The sequence below is a fragment of the Anser cygnoides genome, chromosome 12 (genome assembly GCF_040182565.1).
Source record: "Anser cygnoides isolate HZ-2024a breed goose chromosome 12, Taihu_goose_T2T_genome, whole genome shotgun sequence".
NCBI lineage: Eukaryota > Metazoa > Chordata > Aves > Anseriformes > Anatidae > Anser > Anser cygnoides.
This window is the reverse complement of record NC_089884.1, coordinates 16,612,765-16,636,083: the sequence shown is the minus strand read 5'-3', so window position 1 is coordinate 16,636,083 and position 23,319 is coordinate 16,612,765. Positions and strand designations below refer to the sequence as shown.

The 23,319-nt window shown below is 40.1% G+C and overlaps 1 protein-coding gene across 8 annotated transcripts in view; it reads left to right on the top strand.

Moving 5' to 3' along the window:
• Positions 1-9,220: 9,220 nt before the first annotated feature.
• The window catches only part of CHD9 (chromodomain helicase DNA binding protein 9), a 94,328-nt gene continuing 80,229 nt past the window's right edge, over positions 9,221-23,319 (top strand). For 3 of the 8 annotated variants that reach the window (XM_067004595.1, XM_067004593.1, XM_067004592.1), the window contains exons 1-3: positions 9,231-9,393; positions 17,093-17,170; positions 17,846-17,931. The gene's annotated coding sequence lies outside the window, so the exon portion shown is untranslated. Of the gene's footprint in view, positions 9,394-17,092; positions 17,171-17,845; positions 17,932-23,319 lie in introns of all 8 variants that reach the window. The other 5 variants (XM_067004591.1, XM_067004598.1, XM_067004597.1 and 2 more) reach the window with 4 other exon arrangements.

Here is a 23,319-nt window from a genome sequence, read left to right as displayed (position 1 = left end):
CTATCAAGTGTAACGACAAACATGTTCTTACTGCTGTTTGCCATACTTATTGGACATAATAAACTTGATATGCTGGAGGCTATAATTAATCTCTACTAAGTGAACACTCCTCTTATGATGATTTGTCTACTGAGCTGTCAAATAACACTTAAGGCTTTGATAAGTAAATAAATTAGTTCATTACAGTCCCTCTTCTTCTTTAAATGAGCTCATAGATTATTACGTAGCTCTCCTTACCTCAGTCATCAGCAGCTACGATTCTTGGACCCAAAAGTTAACACAGACACTCCATTTCAAAGTTCTACACTCAACTTTCTCCATTACTTCCACTAACTTCAATTTCAGGTTGTGTTTAAAAAGAGTTTGCAATTTTTAGTGCTAAGAACTTGGTTTTAAAATGAATGAGTCTAGACAGTAACAATATTATTTGCCTTCTGTTGCTAGACCTCAGAGCAATGCTTACATCTCACAAGAACATGCACAAAAGTAAAGTTGCAGTGCCCTCTTGTGAGCAGTCAAATCTCATTTTTGCAGAAGCACTTTCAGCAGTGATATGGTGAGGGGGATGCAGCATTAATGCTACAAACTGAGCCCAAGTAGAAGCATTACGCTTTTTAACTAGTTACCTCCATATATATAGACACACACAAAGTTCTCCTGCGTCTAGCATACCTGAAACCAATGAAGATGTTTGTATAAAAAGTTAAATAATATTTAAAATCCATTGAACTTAAGAAACAGGGGAACAGATTCATTCATTTATTCCTTCATAACTTCGAAATATGAAAAAATCGATACCAATTTCTTGGAGCCGTTATTACTGACCACAATGTTGTCTTATTAAATACCACCATAAAAAAAAAAAAAAAAAAAAAAAAAACATGAGCACGTACACGCACATATGTGAGAAACTTTCCCTACAATTTAAGCATTAGGTAACAAGCGATGAGGTACTGGAGGTTATGGCAACTATTGGTGGAAGTTTAAAATAAAAAGGGGGGGGGGGGAGGGGGGAGTTTGTAGTAAGGAGTGATAAAGCAATAAAGCAGTTGAACAAACAAGCCAGTACAGCCAAAATGCAATCCTAATTCCTAGATGGCTGTGGGGAAACCATTAGAAGATGGCAATTAAAGTCTGTGCAGACAAGGGAAGGCTAGTCAAATAGAACAAAGATCTCATTCACAGCACACTACAGTTAGAAGTTCCTGAAGGTCAGCGCTCTGTCATCCCAAAATCCAATTTTTATTATGCATCTTTATGAAATACAAGTACAAATATCTGGATATTCAGTTTTGTGGCATCAGTCACAAACTAGACCAGTGACAGAAGGATCAGAAACAGTACCTCACAACTGCTATTACCTAGGACCCGCACATTAGAATTAACTTTCTGAAATGCAACAGTCTTTGCCAATATGTATTTTGTTAGAAAATGCAAATTTTGTTTCCTTTGCACAGAGCTGGTTTACTGTACACAGCAATAGTCAACAATTCAATAAAGACAATCACTGCTATGTTTAACCTCCACAATGTTTCCCTACAGTTTCTCGAGGTAATATTTTAAAAGACCTTTAAGCTTAATTTTGCCATATTCTTGCACGTCATGACTAGTAGTTTCACAGAAATTAAGCTTAACATGAGAAACACAAGCCAAAACATTCTAAAGTTCTTAAAAGTTCATCTTACCACATCAACTAATCACTTCTAAGCTGATATTAAATATTTGATTTCAGCCTAGAGAGTCAAGGTCCAAAGGAGCTTTGTTTGTTCAGGCGCAGATCCAAAGAATCATTTTAACTGAATTTAGGTACATGGGTCCAAATTTCTGCAAAACCCCAGTGAAACGAAAGCACTCTTCAGTGACTTCCTAAAACCCCTGGCAGCCACATCTCTGTTCTACCTTCAGCTCCCCCTTGGAGGGTTTCAGCACTGCAAATGGGGAGAACTGCTGCTGCCTGCTTGCATTGCTCTTACAGCACGCTGGGATCACTAGGCATTGCCGAAATCCCCGGGATCAAATGACTGCTGAATCCCACACAGCCTACCCTGAATTTGTCCTCAAGAGAAGAGATGTAAAACTTTCTGTTTGCAAGGTGCACCCTCAGTTACTTGTTCCATACTGAAAATTGCAGGGCAGGCTCAGCAGAGCCGCTGCTGATTTGCACCACACAAACCAACGTGGTCTGTGGTCTAGATAGGATGATTTCTGCAGGGTGTATGTTTCAGGTGCTCAACTGCACAGCTCACAGGACTCAGCAATATTAGCAGTTACTCCATGATACCTCAACAGCCGACAGGACGATGATTTGTCTTGTGACAAGCTAAATGGTACCAATGAAGTTCACACAGTACCAGATTTATTTTACAGATAACTTGAACATCAAATCTTGTGTCGAACATATACCAGGCCAAGTTCACTTCAAAGATACAATGCATACACAAAAAAAAGTACAAACTGCTTGTTAAAAGTTGTCTAAGACCAGGTGAGTTTCACCCCAAGGTTACAAATACAGAGCTACAAAGAACACATTCTCACTTTCAGTTTCACGATTACTTCAGTATTACCTCAGAGCAAGTTTGAGGACTTACCCAAAGTCAACACTGACAAGAGACTGAATCACCACTTCATTTTAAGTTTTACCAAAAAACCTATGGCAAGCCACGTTCCTATTGTCAGGCAGCAGAACAATCGGCTTGGCATGTTACATCATCTGGATTTATAAAACAGATGCCTGAACACGTTGAAGATTGCACAGGAGGTTTCTGAATACGTTCTAGGGATCTGAGGTTAGAAAGCAAGCTTCGAGAAAGAAAGCTCCTGTCAGTCACCCAGTCTGTCCAGGTCTCTCAATGGCAGCCCTGTCTTCGAGCAAATCAGCCTGTCCTTCTCACTTTGGCATCTTCCAACAGAGGTGTTAAACAGAACTAGTTCCACCATGGATCCCTGGAGTATTTTACTCATTACCAGCATTTGTGCTGAGTACTAAGGACTCCACACCTGATCATCCAGACAGTTTTTATTTTCTTAAAGTCCAAAAAAAAAGACAAAAAAACTATTTTTTTGTCCATGCAGAGCATAAAATCCTTAGGCATATGAGTATTGCAGTAGATAGTACAAAAAGCCTTGCTAAAGGTAAGATAAATGACATCCACTAGTAATTTTACCTTAAAAAGAATGCTTTATAGCCTATAAGATTAGAAGCTCTTGCTTACCAGTAAAAAGACATCTTTAACTTCATTAGCAGCTAAAACACAGCTTCAGAAGAAAATGGGCTTCTAACAGCTACACAGCTATCTACACAACCATCACAAGAGGGCAGCAGAAGCTTTCTACACTTAGAAAGTTTAGGCATGTGGCTGCTTTGAGCACCAGCTCATGCAGCCCAGTCAGGCTCTGCTGTTTGAAGTCCCATCAGGCAGATGAAAGCCTCACACAAAACTGAGGTATCATATCCAAATTCTTCCAACACCTGTCTGTGGCGGTAGAGCTTTGCATACACAATTCAGTTCCCAGAGTTTATTTCACTGGCTTAGTATTACAGAAAAAAAAAAAAGAAAAGGAAATGGAGATAAAGAGTAACAGAGTTATTATTAACAGTTCAGTGGTTGTTACAGTACACTTCATATAGAAAGAAGAATAAATAGCATTTTATACCAGAAGATTGCATTAAAACTTAATGTTTTAGGAGTTTACTTCATATGCCACTCACAACTGATGACACTAATATGAATTTCTTTTACAGAGCACATATGGGGCTCAACGTTCAGAGGTGCCTAAGAAAAGCCAGTACACGGATTGCACCAGTACTCCTGAGATAGTGTGTTTCAAGGCAAGTTTGCAGGGGGCCACAATACTAACAATTGGTTTTACAACTAGTTTTAGACCACAACAGCAGTCCCGAAGCTAGAACCCTAGTAAGGTTAGTGGAGCTACACAGGAAAGTGCCACAAGTCTATCAGCAGTAGTGCGTAGTTACCCTAAAGCAGTAACCCTATTTATAGGGTAACTGTTCCAGATGATAGTTTTGTTACTCCTTCAAGAGAGTTGCTTCCCTACAGCAGTCCCTGAATACAGCAGCTGACAAGGTAGTAACTTACTCTCACACCTTGTTTTGTGCACTCAAGCTACCTGAAGAGCTGTCTAAGTCTCCTTTTTAAGTAGTCTGAAGTGTTTCCCTAATCAATACTCAAAATGAGATAAACCTCTACATTGGCACTGACCTGTCTTCCCACTCCTTCCCAATCTTTCATCAGAAGCCTCAAGTCCTTAAGACGTTATCTGATTTTCCTATAGTATGAGCTTACTGTTTTCACGTGAGTAAGAGAATCAAAAACCCTCACCAGGGAGTAGAAGCTACCACTAAACCTCTGCCCACCTCTAAAAAGAAAACCCTGTGGCTATAACCATTGAAGTAGTTTTCCCAGTAGATTTTGATAGATTTTCGTGTCTTATAACACCTGAAAACAACTCTGCTTTTTTTACTATCAAATTAAGATTACTACTACCAGGGCAATAGGCAAAAGAGAACAGAAGCAAAAACAAACAAAATACCTATTTTAGTAGGAGGCCCGCTATCTGTCATCTCATAGATGATCATATCATCTCCAGAAAAGTGTTTTATTAAAAAAAAAAAAACAAAACTGTACCCCATAGCTAGACTTCAAATCCCTTATATACTATTTTTCTTTCTTTTCATTCAGTAAGTTTAAAGCCAGCCCACAGACAACAAACGTGAGTCTTAGAGTAAGACAGTCCTAATAAAGAATCTTCAAGGGCATAAGATTTCAAACAAAATACTACACTTACTTTAAATCCTGCAGTCAAATATCAGGTAATACCATATCCATTCAAATTTTGGTAACATAAAGAAACAGAAAATCAAGCATGAAAACAAGAAAATACAACAATAATAATAAATTTTTGTTACTACATTTGTTCTCAACAACTGGTCTACTAACATGATTTTAAATACGGCTATTTTCAGATCACTGTAGCCACTTCCAAGATACTTCTAGACTTATGCATCTCTAACACGTTTCTACTTTAATAAAATCTCCTTACTTGCTATTTCTAAAGTGATTATCTTTACTTTCTTTCTCTTGAAGACCCCTCCCCATTTGACTCATCTATTGAAAAAAAGCAGTAAGGCTTCAGCGCGGTCTTATGTAGCGCAATGAGAGACAGATGACCCTCAGTCCTGTGCTCCACCTGGTCATCAAAACCTCCAGTTCTGTTCTTGAATGGGCTACCTTCTTCCTAACACAAATGCTTAGCAGTGGTTCTTTACTGCAGTTCTTGTTTAGACATGATCTTTGCAGACTACACTTTAAACCCTGTCTCAAAAATCTCATCTCAGCACCCAGACTCAAAAATTATCCTCAGTCTGTCAAGAGATGAGCGGTTCTCTCAAAAGGGAGCACAGCAAATGGTTAAAAAAAAAAAAAAAGCCCACAAAATTGGTAACTACCAACAATTCCCTAAAAAAAAAAAAAAAACTTTTTTTCAGTTTCTTACTAAAAATGTGACTTAGTCAAAAATACTTTTTCAGTAAGTTCAGATTCTCAAATGTTCTCCTCTTATACTGCCTATTTCATGGCAGACTTCATTTTAGTACTACAATTATGGTTTTATCAGCTAACAGTGTACTCGTGTCTGTCATTGTGGCAAGCGGAGAACCAAACTACAGATGTAGGTGTTTGAGAAACAGCAGTGGAAGCAGCATTCTGATATCCTAACTGCAGGGTTACTTAATTTACATCAGTAGTTTCCAACTGCCCAGCAAACTTCTAGGATATATCACTCAGAATAAAATAGTTTGGGTGCCAAGAGGTTTCCATGTTACAAAATAGGTTGCTTGCAAATATAAACAGCAATCAGATTTTTATTTGTGGTTATTTATGACAATATTCCATCTCTTTTTGATCCAGACCCTTGGATGCAATTGTTCCCCCACACACAGTCAAAAGAATTAAACTGTGCTAACCTAAAAAGATTTATAACCATAGCCTGGTTTACATCTGCCTCTGCAAGGCCATGAGAGAAACCATCTGCCTCTACGCACTCACTTTGCATCTGCAGTGTTTCACATCTGCAGGTGTGGAGCACAGCTCCTCTTTGCAGGAGCTCCCGTGTATATTTCAGATCAAATGTGTTTACAAACTGCCAGCCAACAACACAACAAAACAAAGTGGACCTCCCCAACTTGAACCGTATGGGAACCTATGACTGTAAATATGTTCAGAGGTAAAATAACATGAGCTTACCCTCACCCTGTAGATTTGTTAACGGCTCCAAAAGTAATCTGAAAGTGTTCCCTTCCACATTCGTGCAGCGTGTTGTAAAGGCAGCGCACCAAGCAGCCACGAGACATCAACCAAGGCCCAGTCTGCGTGGCACTGCAAGTCTTCACCTGCATCACAGATTCCTACCAGGCTTCTAGAAAGTGTCGACAGAGACATATGAAGAGTTGCTCTAATAGCTGCAATCTGTGCAGGCAGCTGCTCTTTGCTTTCCCAAGTCCCACAGAGTGGCTACAGAGAAGGATCAAAGCAGTCACTGTGGCAACAATGGAATCTCAGCAGCTGATTCAGTGCCTGCAGACCTCATTCCAGTCCTGACCTCAATACCCCTACAGCAGCTTCCATGGATAATCAAAGGACAGGAAACCAGGCAAGTGCAGCAATCAATTTCCTCTGTTGTTTTTTTCTTGGAAAATTTTATCCCACACCCAGACAGGATAAAAGATGAGTGTTCCGTAAAGTGTGGGACTTCTCCCTCTACAGCCTACGATGTGTTACAAGGCATGCGAGTGGTAGGTCCCAAGGCAGAATGAACTGCTGGAGTTCTGTGGGAATCCAGAACACAAACATGCGTGTGCTCTAACTGCTGTAGGTAGGACATCCATAAATAAAGGAGGGGAGACACACCGTATTCTTCCTCCCTTATCAAAGCCAACATTTTAGAAGTGTCATCTGTATGGACTGTTAGATCAAAGCATTGCAACTAGCTTGTGAAGGAACAGTGGTGGTGAGAAAACAAAGATCTCACAAAATGTATAAAACTGGCTAAAATTATGATTGTTTGAAATACTAGTAGCCTTTTTGGATGGTGATATAAAGTGACAGAAGTTTAGAGAAATTGAAAGAAAACATTTAGCACTGTGCAAAACTTTTGTGACAGTGATCCCCAGAACTGATATGTTTAAGAAAATGAAGCCCCAAACAAAAATCTACATTTAACTCTGCACATTTAAACAGTCTGTTTTTTTTTCCTTTTGTCTAAATTCTAAGAGATTCATGAGATTCAATTTTCTTTTTCAGCAACAGAATGATCAGTCCCATGATCCCGTTTTCAGTCATTCATGTGATTTATCATTCTAACCCTGTGTTTTCAACTTATAACATTACCATTCAAAGTATCTACACCTAAAAGCCCTTCACGCTGTTATAATTGCATTGATAGCTTTATTAAGGATGCACTACGATTGGCTGACTAATTGTACTAAAAGGATAGAGTTTGCCTTTCTTTTGAAGAAATACTTCTTCAGAGAGAACAGAAAAGTAGAGGTATATGTGCTTTCTTTTCAAAACCATGAGGACATAAAAAAAAAATAAACACTAAACAACAGGCATGTTTATTTTTTGAAGTTATCTTCTATTGTTCATCAGAGAAAACATACAGAAGAAAAACCTATAGGGCTGGCTAAAAGAAGAGAGCTTCTAAGAGAACCTCAGCATAACTGTTAAAAGCAGTCTTACTGAACAGTCTGAAAGAAAAAAAATATAAAGCTTTAGCAATGAAGGAAGGAGAGGAAGGGAAATAGCATATTAGAAAGCTGAAACTGTTAAATAAATTGCTTAAGGGTTTGTGTTTTGAAGTAATGGAGAATAAGAGCCTATCTTATGCTTCTATCAATATAAGCTTATTTGAACTGTTTAGAGATCCTAAAATCCATGTATTACAACATGTAGTTATGTATCTGAACTACGTAAGAAATCTGATACTGGCTGTAACGATAAAAACTTTTTAGAAGACATATAAGCAACAGGTTGCAGAGAACTAGAAGTACATCTCTAGTTCTCTTCAGCAAGCTGCAGAAGATGCTGAAGGATATTTCTCCTATCCCTATACGCGTAGTCCAAATAGTCTTCCTAGGCATCATGCTGACGGGAGGGTAACTCTGGGAATCCTCTCGCGCTCCTTTGCATCTTACTTCAGTCCTCAGGTGAACCAATCTTTCTTGCTGAGGCCTCTTCAGGAAGAGTTGCATAACCGCTCACCTGAAGAGCTTTTTCTCTCTCTGCTGCTCCTGATAAAGCAGCAGGTGAGCCCCCTCAGTGATTCCTGCCTGCCCTGCAGGTGAGCGCCCCTTCCAGCTGCCTGCAGGGCAAAAGGGCCCTGGCTGGAAATAAGCCTGTAACGACTCCTGCCCAAGCCTTGTTGAAAGTCACCTCTGTAATATGAATGCTAAGCGTCTTGTGAGCTACTTCTCGATTTTGATCTTCAAATCACTATTTGACATGTAAAGTACTTTGTTTTGTATGACTGACACAAATGTAATGTAAAAGCAGAGGGGAAGGTTGACGAGCCCCACGTGCTGTGGTGGCACGCTCGAGGAACCCCCTGTGGAAAAATGGCTTTTTGCGGTGCGTCCGAGGCCATGGCAGCCCTGCCTGTATTTATTTATCTCTGGAGAGCTGTAGCTCTCCTGGGGCTGCCACGCCACGAGCGGGGCCAACGACCCGCACTACCCTCGCACGGCCCCTCCCTCGCCTGCCCTCACAGCGCAGGCGGGAACCGCCACTCACGGCCCCGACCCCCCCCCCCCTCCTCTGAGGGCGCTGCCCCGCACCGCCCCCTCAGGGCTCAGCCGGGAGCGCCCCGGGACTCCCCATCCCCGGTTCCCCCCCCCTCGGAGCCGCCAGGGCCTGCCCTCAGCCGGCGCCTCCCGAGTAAACGCGCCGGGGATTGGCCGCTGCGCACCGAGGGGGCCATGTTGGCTGGCCCGGCCCCGCCGCCCGCGCTCCATTTTATCCCCTCCTTCCCCCCCCCCCCGCCACCTCCCCTCAGCGAGGGCCGGGGGCAGGAAACCCGCCCCCCCGGGCCCCGCCCCGCGCGCTGGCCCCGCCCCCTTTTCCTCCCACCCGCGGGTCCCCTCAGCCCCGCGCCGCCGCCGCCGCCGCTCCCGCTCCCCCCCTCCCCTCCCGCCGTGTCAGCGCGCGGCGGCCCCCGCGCGCCGCGGCCAATCAGCGCGGGGCTGAGAAATATGCAAATGAGCCCCCCGGCCCGGCCCCGCGGGCTCGCTGGGGCCGGTGGGGTCGCGGCGGCGAGCGGCTGAAACTTCGGCACGGCCCGGCACGGCCCGGCGCGGCCCCGGCAGCCGGCCCGCCCCCGGTAAGCGCCCGCGGGAGCCCGGGGAGGGGGGCGTGGGGCCCACGGGAAGCCGCCGCCGCCGCCGCCGGGGCTGCGCGTGCCCGAGGCCGGCCCGGTGGGGAGCTGTCAGGCGCGGGGCATCCCCTCCCGTGCCGCCCCGCTCCCCCGCAGCCGCCCGTGCGTGCCGCCTGCCGGGCAGCGGGGGAGGCTCCGGGCGCCGCCGCCGCGGCGTAATGGCGAACCCGGCGGTGAGTACGTGCGAGAGGGGCCGGGCTGCGCCCCGCCGAGCAGGCCGCGCTCCGGGCGCACCGGCTGGCCCCGGCCCCGGTGGCGGCCCCTCCTTCCTCCTCCTGCCGCCGCCGGGAGGCTCGGCGCGGCCTGCTCCCCGCCCGGGCTCTGCCCGCCGCCGCGACCTGCTTCCGCCCCTCGCCCGGCACGGCCCGGCCGGGCCCGGGGCCGCTCGGCTCGCAGCCGCCGCCGGGAGGAAGGGGGAGGCCGGGCCCGGCCGAGCGGCCGCTGCCGGGGGGGGGGCCCAGGGATGCGGTCCCCGCAAAGTTTGGAGGGGGGAATGGGGCCTTGCCCCGGGCCCTGGGCGCTGCTAGGTGAGGGGAAGGGGAAGGGGGCGCTGCCCTCCTCGGGGAGGGCGAGGACGGGGCTGGATGCGCCTCGTCCCCCCAGTGAGGGGGAGGAAGGGGAGGGGAGGGTCGCGCCCCACCTTGTCGTGGGGCTGCGGGCAGGGAGGGGATGTGGCACCCTCCCGGGTGGGCAGCGGGGCTGGCCCCGCTCTCTCCCCGCCCAGGTGGGCAGAGGGAGGAAATGAAATGACTTCCCAGGCAGGGGAAGACGAAGGAAAAAAAGGAGGCGACTATGGCAGCCCCCTGGCCTGGATCCACGGCAGCAGGTGGTGTGGGAGTGGGGAAGGGGACGTGGAAGGGAAGGCTGGGTACCTGGGGAGGACGGCGATGGGCTCTGCTGGGCTGGGGATCGCTGCTGTGAGGGCAACCCGAGGCTCGTGGCCACAGGTTCCTGCTGCATGGGTGGGAGCTGAGAAAAGAGCCTGTGAGAGCACAAGGTTGGCATCTATTGGCTGGTGTTTCCCAGGTAGCAAGCTGACTTCCTTGTGGGATGACAAGGTGAGGATTTTGAGGCTAGCTCAGTACTGCGTATCGCATTGGGTGAATTGGTGGCGTGCATCATTTCCCACTAAAGGGGAGACATCACGCTATTTCTTACTGAAGCATAAAGCGGTGAAATGTGAAAACCTCATCGTTCCCTCTTTGCACACATGTTTGTGGGCAGGGATACGAAGCAGGTGAGGATAGCAGGCTTCCCTCACTTGGCTGTGTAGCTTTGACATGAAGGTTGATGCATGCACTTTCAGTTCTCAAGAAATATTTTGCACTCCTCACTGTCTTCGTATAAGTGCCATAAATCTTTAGCAACTACAAACTTCCTTCAGTTCGTGAAAGTTATTCAACTTCAGCAGTGTGAGGAAATAAGAGGTTGGTCTTCCTGCCTTATGCAGAAGAAATCTGAACCCTTTAGCAGCATTATGCATACTCACGGGGGACAAAATAGCAATCTGCATCCATAGGGAAGGTTTTTAGTTCTCCTTGTGTGTCTTTTCTGAGACTGCGAGAAGTAGCCATGAAAAGTAAGTCGCCTCTCAGGAAGATTAGGCCCATCGAGTGTGAGACCTTTCTGCATCTCTTTAAAGCCGTGTCATTTGACACCATCAAGCTCTTATTTGGTAGGTGTGAGGTAAAATCATTCTTTCACTTATATTTGCATACGAATGATTATATGGTTAGCATTCAAGGCAGAATGTTAACATTCAGTCATCTTTGAGAAATACCTGGGTTTTTACCTGCCTCCGAGTTTTGATGTCTTGGTACATAGATCAACTTTTTGCTAGTTTCTTCCATAGGATAAATATTTTTAAATTAATAACTATTCCTTTCATATACTTTGTTAACTATTAAAGAATGAGTGGCAGCGGTTAATATCATTTGGTTTTATCTACTAACAGAGTTTCTACCACCTCCCGTTTATACTTTTTTCTTTCAGGCTTAATAATGACTTTTTCATTGTTCCTGCATCTGGCAGATGGGACTTGCAAAGCACCATGGACTTAAATATGCAGTTTTTGTCATCCGAAGAGCGAAAATTAATATACATGGCTTCAAAAGTTAACCAATGCAGGGAACTGTGTGCCAGGCGAGGGCACACACAGAAATTGATGGGAAATAGAGTGGACTACAAGCCTGAGGTATCGGTAGCTGCCTGATTACAACCCATTGTGAACCCTCTAACCTTACAGTAAATGTGAGGTAGCTTTCTCTTTTTAATGAGAAAGAGGGGGGCAAACTGCCTCAATTTACTGTGCCTTTATAGTATGATAAGGACAGGCACATAGGTAGTTACAATGCCTCTGCTGGTTTACTTTGTGCTTACTGGTTTGTGTTTAACCAGGTAGTCTCGTTTGTAAGAATTTATGCTGCTCTTCATGATGAAGGTGTGTTAACTCCTCTCCCTCAGATTAAAGCTGTTCTTTTTACTGGAGGAAGAACTGGGATTTTAAGCCCCATAATTTTTCAAGGATTTTGAGGGATCTCAGCACCTACTCAGAGCTGCTGGTGCTAAATGCTCCTGAAGATTCCTCCAAGGGTTCAGTCATGGAGAAATGTTGATGAAGGCAGTGTTGTTTTTAAAAACTATTTTTAGTGATGTTATCTAAGTGATGTATGACATGAGCCAGTACTAGGAGACTTCAGAAGCCCTAAAACAGACATTGTTCATTTGTTTCCCTGTATAAAGAGAGAGAAAAGTTAGCGATGCAGGTGGATTAAAACAAAAACATCCACATGACGCTTTAAAATTACCTTGTTTGTGCAACCCATAAAGTAAATAGATGCACTTCTGTTCGTCTTAAAGGGCTAGTTGTAAGATTTTTTTGTGTATCTCACAAACTTATAATACTAAGATTTAAGTGTATTAATCCTTCAGACACTTCAGAAGTGAAGGTAAGCTGGACAATTATACATGCATTTTATGGGTCTGAATTCCTTACAATGCAGTTTCCTTTTCTTTTTTTTTCCTTGATATCAGTCTTGTAGATAATAGCCTGGTGTTCAGACACTGCTTTCTTTCTTGGATACTGTTCATGCAGTTTAGGATGAGGAGAAGTTGGATCTGATGGAGTCAAGTGGCATGAGCCTACACATTTTGGGATTGCAGTATTAGACTTCTTTCTACCGCTGTTGTTAACTAAGGTGTCAGTCAACGTTGGGCCCTAGGTTCTTAAATTGATCAGTTGAAGTGTTTTTCTGGGTTTAACTGATATCTGGTAACTTTCACACTCAGTTTCTTTTCTAACCAAACTAGTTTGGCAGATACGTTGTATTCTGCTCAGCTGTCTTTATTTGTCCTTTCCTATAGCCTCTCCTATCAAACAGTGTGCTTAATGAGCACCTAGAAATCTCCCACTCCCAGGCTTATCTTATGTGCTCTAATTCCGTTTTCTAGTGCTCTTCCTGTAGCTGGTGTCAGGAATGCAATGTTAATGCATACGTGTAAATGGGGGATGGAGAAACCAGTTGTCTCTTAAGCCAAACATTCAAGAATTGATAGTTAGCATTACTGGAAATATTTTAGGATGTTATTGGAAGTAATAATATCCTAAATATCCTCTTTCCCATTCAGCAATATAAACTATTGTGCTAAGGTTTAATTCTTTTGGCCGTACAACAACCACCAGAAATGGTTTGCAGCTCTTTCTTTGGATGAAGGAATAGCAGGATTCTCTGATTCTTTTTTTTTTTTTCCATCTAATCAATCCATAAACACGAGAAAGAGCTGGCCAGATGTCAAAAAGGCTGAACAGAAGACTTTCCTACTTACAAGGGTGTGAGGAGAGGTCTTTTTTAAGCAGTTTTTTGTTTTCTTTTAAGTATTGCATGACAAAGTATGATGTGGTTTGCGATGACCAAGTTTTCGAGGAACTGCAGAGTTCAAAACTTGTGAAAGATCAGCTTTAAATCAAACACTTTTTAAATGGTGTGGTTAGTAAAGCTATAGCTCAACTTCAGAAACTTTTAGCATCTCAGTAACACTTTCAAAATGCATGTGTAGTAGTATTCAGATGGATACACAGATACCTTTAGAGAACCAGCTTTAGTGCTGAAGTGAAAGGCTACTCTTGGGTTGAGTTCTCCTTTAGTGCTGCCTTTGCTTTGTTACTAAGCTGCTAGAAACAAGCTACAAGAAAAGGCAGTTCTTTTAACTCAGAATTCAGCAGAAGTATTGATAGGATGTGACATCTGTCAATGAGCCAATGATCTTCAGCTTTAACTGCAACTTTACTCTTAGGATTTACCAAGGAGAAGTCAAGCATTCATGTCTTTAGACCACTAGTAAATGCATGTTACTTTTTTTTTTAAAGAAAATAACTGTTTTCTTAAGGTAAATATTTTTGTTTTCATCCTAAGTCAGCAGTTAAAGTTTGCAGCCAGATGGAAAAATTTCCTATCATTTTTTTCTGAAGACAAATAATATTCTTTGACTTTGTTCTTTATCTGAGTCGTATTAAGAAAATTTAATAACTCTGGTTACCAAATGGTTCCCTTCTGCAATGTCTTATTGGGCATTTTTTCTTGTGTTGCATGAGCAGTATTAGAAAGCTCAGTCGTGTTCTGGTCACTAAAATTGAGGGAGTTTTCCACAATTTATTCTGCAACTGTCTTTTATAGAGCAAATTCTTTTATGACATTTGGTCCTTAACAACTCAACAAAGAAAATGTTAAGTTTCATAGCGTTTAGGTCTGTGTAGTGGTATGAAATTTGCCTCTGATACTCCATTTTTTAGAGGGAATCTGAGAAGTAAATTTGACGTTTTTGTTTTCCCTTATCTTGTAGTGAAGCCACTGCAGTTGTTGGCTTCCACCACCATTTCCACGTGTTAGGGAAGAGGTCGGGCCTGATTCCATGGGGCACCGTGCTGCTGGTTTCAGCATCCAGGTTTTGGAAGTATATTTTTTGCTGTTTTGCAGAAGGTAGGCTAAAATCTAGGTTCAGAGCCAGAATTTCAGGGAAGTTTTTAAGAATTAACGCTTGGTTACCCTTGAGAGACAGATGTGTATTGTCCCATTTCAGCAGGGGAAGCGTTTTAGAAGTCTGTGTTGTCAGATGCTTGTGGCAAAGTATTGGTGTTACAGCAGGAGCCTGGATTCTCTGGCCATCTATTGTAAGTGAATTCAAGAACATATTCATGAAACAATGAAACAAGATGATAAATGTTATTTTGCTTGAGATAATATAATTTTTCATCGTTTTCTTAAGAATAGTATATTAAACTAGTAACAAATTCAGAAGGTTTTGCTTAGCATGTGTTTGGGAGGGACTTTTTTGAGAAACTTTGATGCCAAATTTGCTTGGAAATAGTTTTAAAGGAGAAAAGTTACATGCAGCTTTGTTTCTGAAAGATATAGATGAGTGTAATAGGTGAAACGCTTGATGCCAGGTCATGTAGCATGAACCTGAACATCTCAACCTATTCTGTTGAGTAGAGCGCTGTCATGGCACTGATGTCCATGGTCCTGTCATGTCCTCATCTGGGGGTGTTGAGACTTGAACTTTTGTTGTTTGGTGTGTTTTGGTTTTTTTTTTTTGCAAATTTTTAGTAATTTCTCTCTGTTAGTGTCAAGGCTTTGCTACTGTTGGTCTGTACTTACAGCTCATTTGTAGAACAGATGCGAGCCTTTGAATTGTTCTAGTTGGTACATCCAGGTCATAAAATTGCAGCAGTTCATAAAGATGCTTATCAGATGAGAACATGGGAATTGTTGGGAGTTAATATGCTAACAGATTGTGAGCTGAAAGAGGGCTGTGCTGTGAAGTCTTTTTGTCTCTGAAGGTTCCTTACGAAATCTGGTTTTAGGCTGTGTGAAAAGGAGAGAGCTTTTTTCTGGTTTTCAGCGCGTTCATTTCTCTACCTCTTAAAAACTGCAGTGAAGTTCCTCAGGAAGATACTGGAATTCAGAAACGTGTCTCAGGTGTAATGCTGGAGTTCATGATAAAAGCAGCTGGCAAATAATTAGAAACCCTATAATGCACACATGAGAAATCTAGAGAGCACCAAGAGGTTTTTCTTTTTAAACTCAGAGGGAAGCCTGTGCAACTGCCTTTCTAGTGACCAGAAGTGTAAGTTACAAGGATGTTACACTGAATATGTTGTTCTAACTCTTCTGAGAACTAAAGAGGATAAAAAGAGCCCGTTCCTATTCAGTGCAGCTATGCTGAGATTTGTGGGCAGGTCTCTTAAAGAGAAGTTATTCTGCAGAGTGGTATTTGCACCTGAAGAAATGAAGACTGGGAAATTCTGTGAGCTGTATTAGCAAAATAAGCAGCACCTCTGAAGTTCTGAAATTTGACTCTTCCCTTTGGAGAGGCAAAATGATGGTAATGTTTAAAGAGCAGAGCAAGTTATTAGAATAGCTTCCTTCAGTAGTCTTGTGGCAGAACCTTTGAACTTTCTAACATTTATGTTCAGTAAAATAAACTGGCTCAAGGATAAGCCTTACACTCTTTACAAGAAGCTTCTTGAAACTTTAGCTATACTCCAAGCTCCCGAACGATTGTACCATGTTACCATCTCCTTACCGCCTTTGTTATTGTTCCTCTGTTGAAATTAATGCCTGCAAAATATAAACGAGAAAATGGAAAGTATGTGTACACCTCAGCCATTTTAATGCAATGTCTAATGCCAAAAGGCTAGGTTAAACCTGAGCTGAGACGCTATGCACCGAAGCAGCTGAGGCACATGTATGTGTTTTGTTCCAAGCAATGTGATTTGAGGGCAGTAACCTTTGGCAGATAGGTTGAAAGAAGGAGTTGAAAAGAATAATTTCTCAATCTGCTGCTGCTAAGTTCTCTAAATGGTATTTGCCAAAGACCTAAGACAAAAACACACAAGGATTTTGTATACAACTTAATACACTCTTTTATTAAATCTAGGATGGTGCTCTAAGAAGTAGAAATTAGGGTTAAAATGACTATTTTAAACTAATTGAAATGCATAGCTTATATCCTGTTACAGTAATGTGTATAAAAGTCTGCATTTTGGGGTCTAAAATGAGAAAGATGACTATTGTTCAAAATCTTGTATGAAGAACAGTAGTTCTCTCGGATTCCTTCAGGAACATAAGAAAATCCTTGTGCCCATAGGGAAGTGCGTGGTTTTTGAGTATTTCATGATGAAGCTATGTTAGTTGGTCAGTGGAAGATTAAAAAAAAAAAAAGTTTCTAAGCCTAATATGTCTGTATCTAGTTCTCGATAAATTTAGTTCTGGTTCTATTTAATATAAGCTTCCTCATGTATCAGCAAATTTTCCCAATTTGAGATTTTAAAGAAGAATTAAGACCATGCTCCAAAGAAGGAAACTTTACAGAACTTTTTCTTAACCATACACATTTAACAGATACGTTTATAGTTGTGTAATTAAAAGCTCACATACAACATAGCTTAGTTGAGAATCTGGGGAGATAGATCTTATTTTGCATCTTAAGAAAGCTTTAAGTTCCTTTTGCATGTATCCGTCTTTAGCACTCAGTGCAATCATCAATGATTCTTTCTCTGTATGAAATATTTCTTATATTTTACTGTTAGAATGTATCGTAGTTCTGTTCTTCTATTTATGTACGTTTTTTCTTCTTTTCAACATAGGATATTTCAAACTTCTAAGTACTCCACAGTTGTCTCCATATTGGAATCTGTTCAAGCAAGTGGACACTGGCCTGAAGAGTAAGTAGTATCTTTTTGTTTTGAAATTTTCTGAACACACTGCTTCAGGGAGGACAACTGTGTTTTCTGATAGCAAAGAATTTAAGATAGTGCTTGTATTATATAGTAGTTACAGATTAATTAGACTTCTGGTTTTTACTGCTTCACTTTTACAGCTAAGAGCAATTACTTGATTGCAATATAATAAATAATAATATTTTTAATGCTTTTATTCAATTAATTTATATATTGTAAGACAATTTTTAGATAAACAAGTTTAGGAATTAAAATATATTTTGAAATGCTGCATATTACTTGACAGTTGAATAATTTTGAACTTGATTCTAACATCTGGATGTGAAGAGGATTTTTGCATAATGGGAGATCTATTTGACATTACATAAAAGGATAAATGTAGTAATAGTACTCACAAAAAAATTTTACTGGGATGTTGCAGTTTTGTGTTTGCTTTTTCTCCCAGAGTTAGTAAAAATAGGCACTTCACTTCCTTATTTAAGAGACATTTATAACATCAAGGCTACTGCTGATTGTACATTAATTCTGGTGTTCTTGTTTTTATGGTATCTATTAAATAATTGAGTTCCAACTGTCGTATTTGCATAATAATATGCTATTATTTCAAGTATAATCTTAAAATTGGTTTTGTGTGGCTAGTTTAATATGTTTCATTTTCAGGTCTCTAATGATGAGGTGCCCATCTGGAGATAAAGAGCATCTCTGAACTTAATTCTTCGTTAAAGAGATGTGTTCTGTATTCATGGGTAAGGATATTTTTCATCTTGACTTGAACACTTTTATGGAGTATCTTATGGTATATTGTTAATTTCTAAGATTTTAGCAACTGGTGTCTTACAGGTTCATCAGATACTTAGTATAGAGCTCCTTAGGTGCATGTATGAGCTCTTAATTTTGACTCAAGCTATTCATGCAACTTAGGAGTTCATATACCTAAATATCAGTGGTCTGACTTTCATATTACACTAACTCTTGGTTAGATAGTGAGACAGAGTTTTTGTATATAGGTAAATAATAATTCTAAATAATTACAAATTGGTCAGTGAGTTTTAATTCCTTTTTGTATATATATAAGAGTTCTACTGGCTTTAATTAGACATTTGCCATCCATCTTTTGAATTTTTGGAGCTCTAGAAAGAAAAGAACTCTGTCCTGGAAAACAACAAACAAAATAGTTGTGAATTTTATGTAATTAAAAAACAAAAACAGTTTTTCAATAGTAAAAGCTGTATCTCATCTGAAGAAACTTTGGGGTATTAGTCCTACTTCAAAAAAGTAGAAACAGAAGACTTGCAAAAATCCAGATAGAGAATGGGAGTTTTTCTAAATGCTACTAATATTTTAATTTTTGTAGGTATCTAAATAAAACAGCTAAGATAACTTCATAGGTTGCAGAATTTGGTGTAATGTGTTCCCTTCGTATATTAGGCACTGCTTGTTGAAATATCATTTTGAGACTATAAAATAAACTTGAGTTATAAATTAATGTTATAAATTAAACTTGAGTTCTAAATTAATGGATCCTTGAAGAAGTACATGAAGTGCCACAAACACTGCTGACATCGTTGCATGATGTCATGCAATTTTATATATAAAAATTTTGTGATACACTTTCTCTTTGGTGTGGTTTTGCTCTGAGCTTAGGCAAAGCTGTTATTAATGAAGGATCTGTCCCGTACATAGTGCCTGCCAATCTCTTTGCTTATGGTAGAAATTTGGCATTAATTGCATTGAAAGATGTTTCATTTCCATGTGAAAAATCCTTTGTCACGTTGGTTCACTCGAACTTTATATAAAACCTTAAAAAGTGTGTAATTGTCATTTGTCATTTATTTATTTTTTCCTGTAAACCTTCAATATTTATTTCCCAGAGGCTGCCTGCTTCAGGGGAAAGGAGGAGAGTTGTTAGATGGCAGTTTGTGCATTTGTGAGGGGTGCAAGGGGGAACAGTGAGTGACATAAAGTGTTTGGTGTAAGCAAAATAAGTGCAGATATGCAACCAGACCACTCTGTATCCGTATGGGAAGTACACCCCAGTCAGTGTGCTCTGGTTGTATGCTCTTACTCAGAGTTGGAGCCGTAGCCATGGACAGGAATCTACTGACAATTTAAAGCAGTTTCAAATCTTTTTCTGACCTTCAAATCAAAATATGAAGGACTTGAGTTATCTTTTGAGTATGTAGTATAATGTCTGTGAACTCTTTAGTAGAAGAGTTCTAAACAAAAGTGTCATATTGAGGGTATGATTTTATTGAAGGTATAGCTTATTAGTCCAAAATAGTTAGAAATACATACATATGAAAGGCAATTTTAAAATTAAAAATGCGTATTTACATATATATACACACACGTGTATATATAGATATAATATGCAACATACCAATATAATATGGATTATATAAAATAAAATTTGGATGTTTATTCTCTCTTCAATGAAACGGACTACCCAAGCAAACTTTTTACTAATTTTAGTGATACCAGGAAGAGAAAACTCACCTCTTTGATCCATATTTGCTATAGGTACTGGCATTCTTATTCAAAGACTTGTTTCTCTCTTTCTGTTAGAGAATAAAACAGTTGATCTCTACTAAATGTCTAAACATTCTTTTTCTGTCTTCTGTGTTTCTTGAATTTGAGCAAATTGTTCTGTCCCGTTGTGCATTTTAAATTTAACATGCACATTGATCTTTAAATCTATAATATACTATCATTTATATTGGAGCATCACTGGGAAATAATTTCTGTATTTAATTTACTGCAGCTTTTTGAACTCAGCCAAAGCTTTGGTTATAACTAAATCGGTTAAATAATGATAGTGTAAATGTAATTTATTTTTAATATTGGGGGAGGGAAGATCTCTATCACTTCTGAATATCATGCAGAAGTGATCAGATTTTTCAGTATTGTTTTCTACCACATTATACCTCTTTATGCCTGTCATGCTGTTGTATACTACATAAAATTTAGCAAACAAAACTATTTTTCAGTCTTTCACAGATCTTGTTTGGAAGCAAGTCTGTTATGCTTTGTTGCCTTGCTTTCAAAAAAAAAAAAAACCAACACTGTCCATGCATATAATGTAAAACTCCTCCCTAGTTATGGCCATCTGTGTTTACCTCTTCTATTTCCTTTTCATGTAATCTGGATTTCTGTTACGTTATGCTTCAATGACTTCAGTTCTGATCTCTTCTACTAACTTGTTGCTAACTTATTTCTGAGGTAGCTTTTATTATGTGTCTTGATAGCCATTATTTCAACTTCTCACATAAAAAGTGTCCATCAAAGTCACCTGCTTCCTATTATCTGTGATGCTGTCATACGTTTGTCATGTGAAGCTGCGATACTCAGTCCCTCAAAGGATAAAAGAGGAGATGTCATTAGTAATGTGCTGAATTTTTACCTGATTGGCATGCTCATAACTAAAGCAGCTAGTTTGCTGTTGTCCCTTCATCATAAGTAATCAACAATGCAATTAATGAAATAATCAGGTTTTATTTTCCATTTTACTGCTACTCTTCATTGACTACTACTTCTCTTCTTGCAAGGAAAATTTGTCTTTTTCTGTTTTCTTACAGGTTCATTCTTTTTTTGACGTATGTGATAAAATACCTTTTTCTGTACTTTTCGTCTGTTTATTGTATCTTCTACCATTGCCTTCATTTCTGCTATCGCTTGTTTCTATAGCTAAAGCTTGTCTTTTTGCAACTCTTATCTTCCATACGCTAATCTACTATAAAAGGAGATCATCTCTTTGAGACTTTCAGACTGTCTTTATTTCTTCTTGGCCTTTCTCTCTGACTAGAGTAAAAGGCTGTTACTAAACTCTGATGGACAGCCACAATGGAGAAAGTTTGCTTTTTTTCCCCTTTGCAAGAAGTTACATTGACCTTTTTAACTTGAAATCTCCGTTTCCTAACCTCTGCTCTGGTATCGATTTTGTCTTGTTGCACACAGACTTTTTAATGAAAGGGATCAAATAGGGCCGAGTGTACCCAGCTTCATTTCTAAGTGGTTTTGAATATAAATAAAACTTGAGAAAGATGTAAAGTTTAAAGAAGTTAGAATTACAGAAAAAATAAATTAGCTAATTTTGCAAATTAAGAGGAACAGGAGTAGTTAATTGATTTATATTGTTTGTAATAGAAAAGATGTTTTTACAAACATAGATTACCAAGTTGTGTACTTTTAAATGAAAAACATGAGCTGTGCAGAAGTGAGTATATTTTCATTTACTTGGACTTGTAAGATATATTTTAATACCATTTTTTCTGTTTTAAAACTTTGGTTTAGATCTCTACTGTAAAGCTTATGTTAGGAACTAGTAAATTAAAATATAGGTGTTCTGTTTAATGAGTAGTGAACTGATAAAAATAGAAGCTGGAAAATGTTTTTGTTTTAATTCAGGTATGTTTGCAGAATAACTTGATACTTCTTGCATGCTGAGCTTTGTGTGAAGTAAAATTGTAGAGTTAGCAGTTTGAGAAATTTAATGTTTAAACGAGAGATGCTTTAGAATATACAAGGATGACAAACCTTGAAATGTGTTTCGGCATGTCTGAAGAACACATTTGATGTTTTTTCTTAGCTGTTATTCAATTTTCTTGCATAAATCATCTTGATACAAAATTGAGGAGTTAAAAAGAGAGAAACTAAATGCTAGTAAGAAATGTTGTTGGATGTCTCTGGGTTCCACTATATTTAAAAAAAAAAAAAAGTGTGCAACACCACGGAAAATTACAAGTTTACCAAATGTCCTATACTTGGTAAATGCTGTTGAAGCAATTCCAGCTCATAGGGGGCAGTAACTACTTAAACTCAAGTAAAGAGACCATGGTTTTCTAATTGCTTTGTCAGGTTGTACCTCTGGTGTGGTGCTCTTTTTATTTTCTAGAATTTCTCCAAAAATCTCTTAGACTTTGCTGTTGTAGAAGGATCTTACCAACTTTAAGCTGGGTTGAGATTAATGTTAAATCAGTATAAAATAATGGTGAATTCAGACATACAAAATATTACAGTTAGTTTAGTTTCTACAGCAAGTGTGATTATTACAAATTCGGGATATAAGGGGCACACAGATGTTGAATTTTATTTATGAAGAGAAATCAAACTGGATTGCTGTAAAATAGAGTTATTAACTGTAACAGTGTTTGCTTGATGGGAAATAAGTAGTTTTAACAAAACAGTGTTGGGATTTTGGGTGGGATTTGTTTGGTTTTTTTTTTTTTTTTTTTTTTACATTCTGCCTCTTGTTACTGTAGTTTGCTTCATTGAATAGGGATTCAGAACTAGTTTCCCCATTCTGATTAGAATGTGACTGCAAGAGGAGCTTATCTTGAGTGAGAAGGATTTTGGAAAAATACTTATATTGTCTGCACTTGCATTGTTAAACTTCTGGTTGTCAAGTACAATAGATGAAAGTCTTAGAAACACTTACTTCCTAAAATGCTCTTTTGCCAGCTGAAGGTAAAAGAATGTCCAAAATTCAACTTGGTACAAGAGATCTGTTGGGGAAAAGAAAAGGCTGGATAAAAGCGTGCTAAAACCTAATTGTAGCTGCTATCATTTTCTATGTAAGAGGGAGCAAAATAGGGGAAGAGAAGCACTTAAAGCATGTGAAAGAGTTCCCATGTGAGAATCTTAATGTTAATGGATGTGAGAAGGTAGGAATTTTTTTTCAAGGTAGGGACAGAAAAATCATGCTTATGTGCCAGTTTTAATCAGAAGTGTGCTGCAGTTTGCCTTCATGTGCCTTCACGATTTGCAAGCTGAGCATTCAATGTTTTCATATTTAAGTACAACAGAGACACAAAAAGCACAGTCACTGAGTAGGTTTTGAAGATGACTGAGTGCAAGGCTAGATACTATTGAAGTTCCCAGGTATGCTTTTCTTTGGGCTGAAGAAACATGATGCATTTTATGGACAGTGAATTAAAAAGCAAAGTGTGAAAGTGCTTCTCTGATCAAAAGACAAGGTGTCTTTGCAACAGAGCTGTGTTCAGGCTATCTACAGTGGCATCCTTTTGAAAATAGTGTTTTTTTATTATTTTTATTTTTTCCCACTTGATCATCTCTTGTCTACATAAAAGCTTTTGTCATGATGTATTTACATGTATCTATTTAGCCTGGAGAAGTGT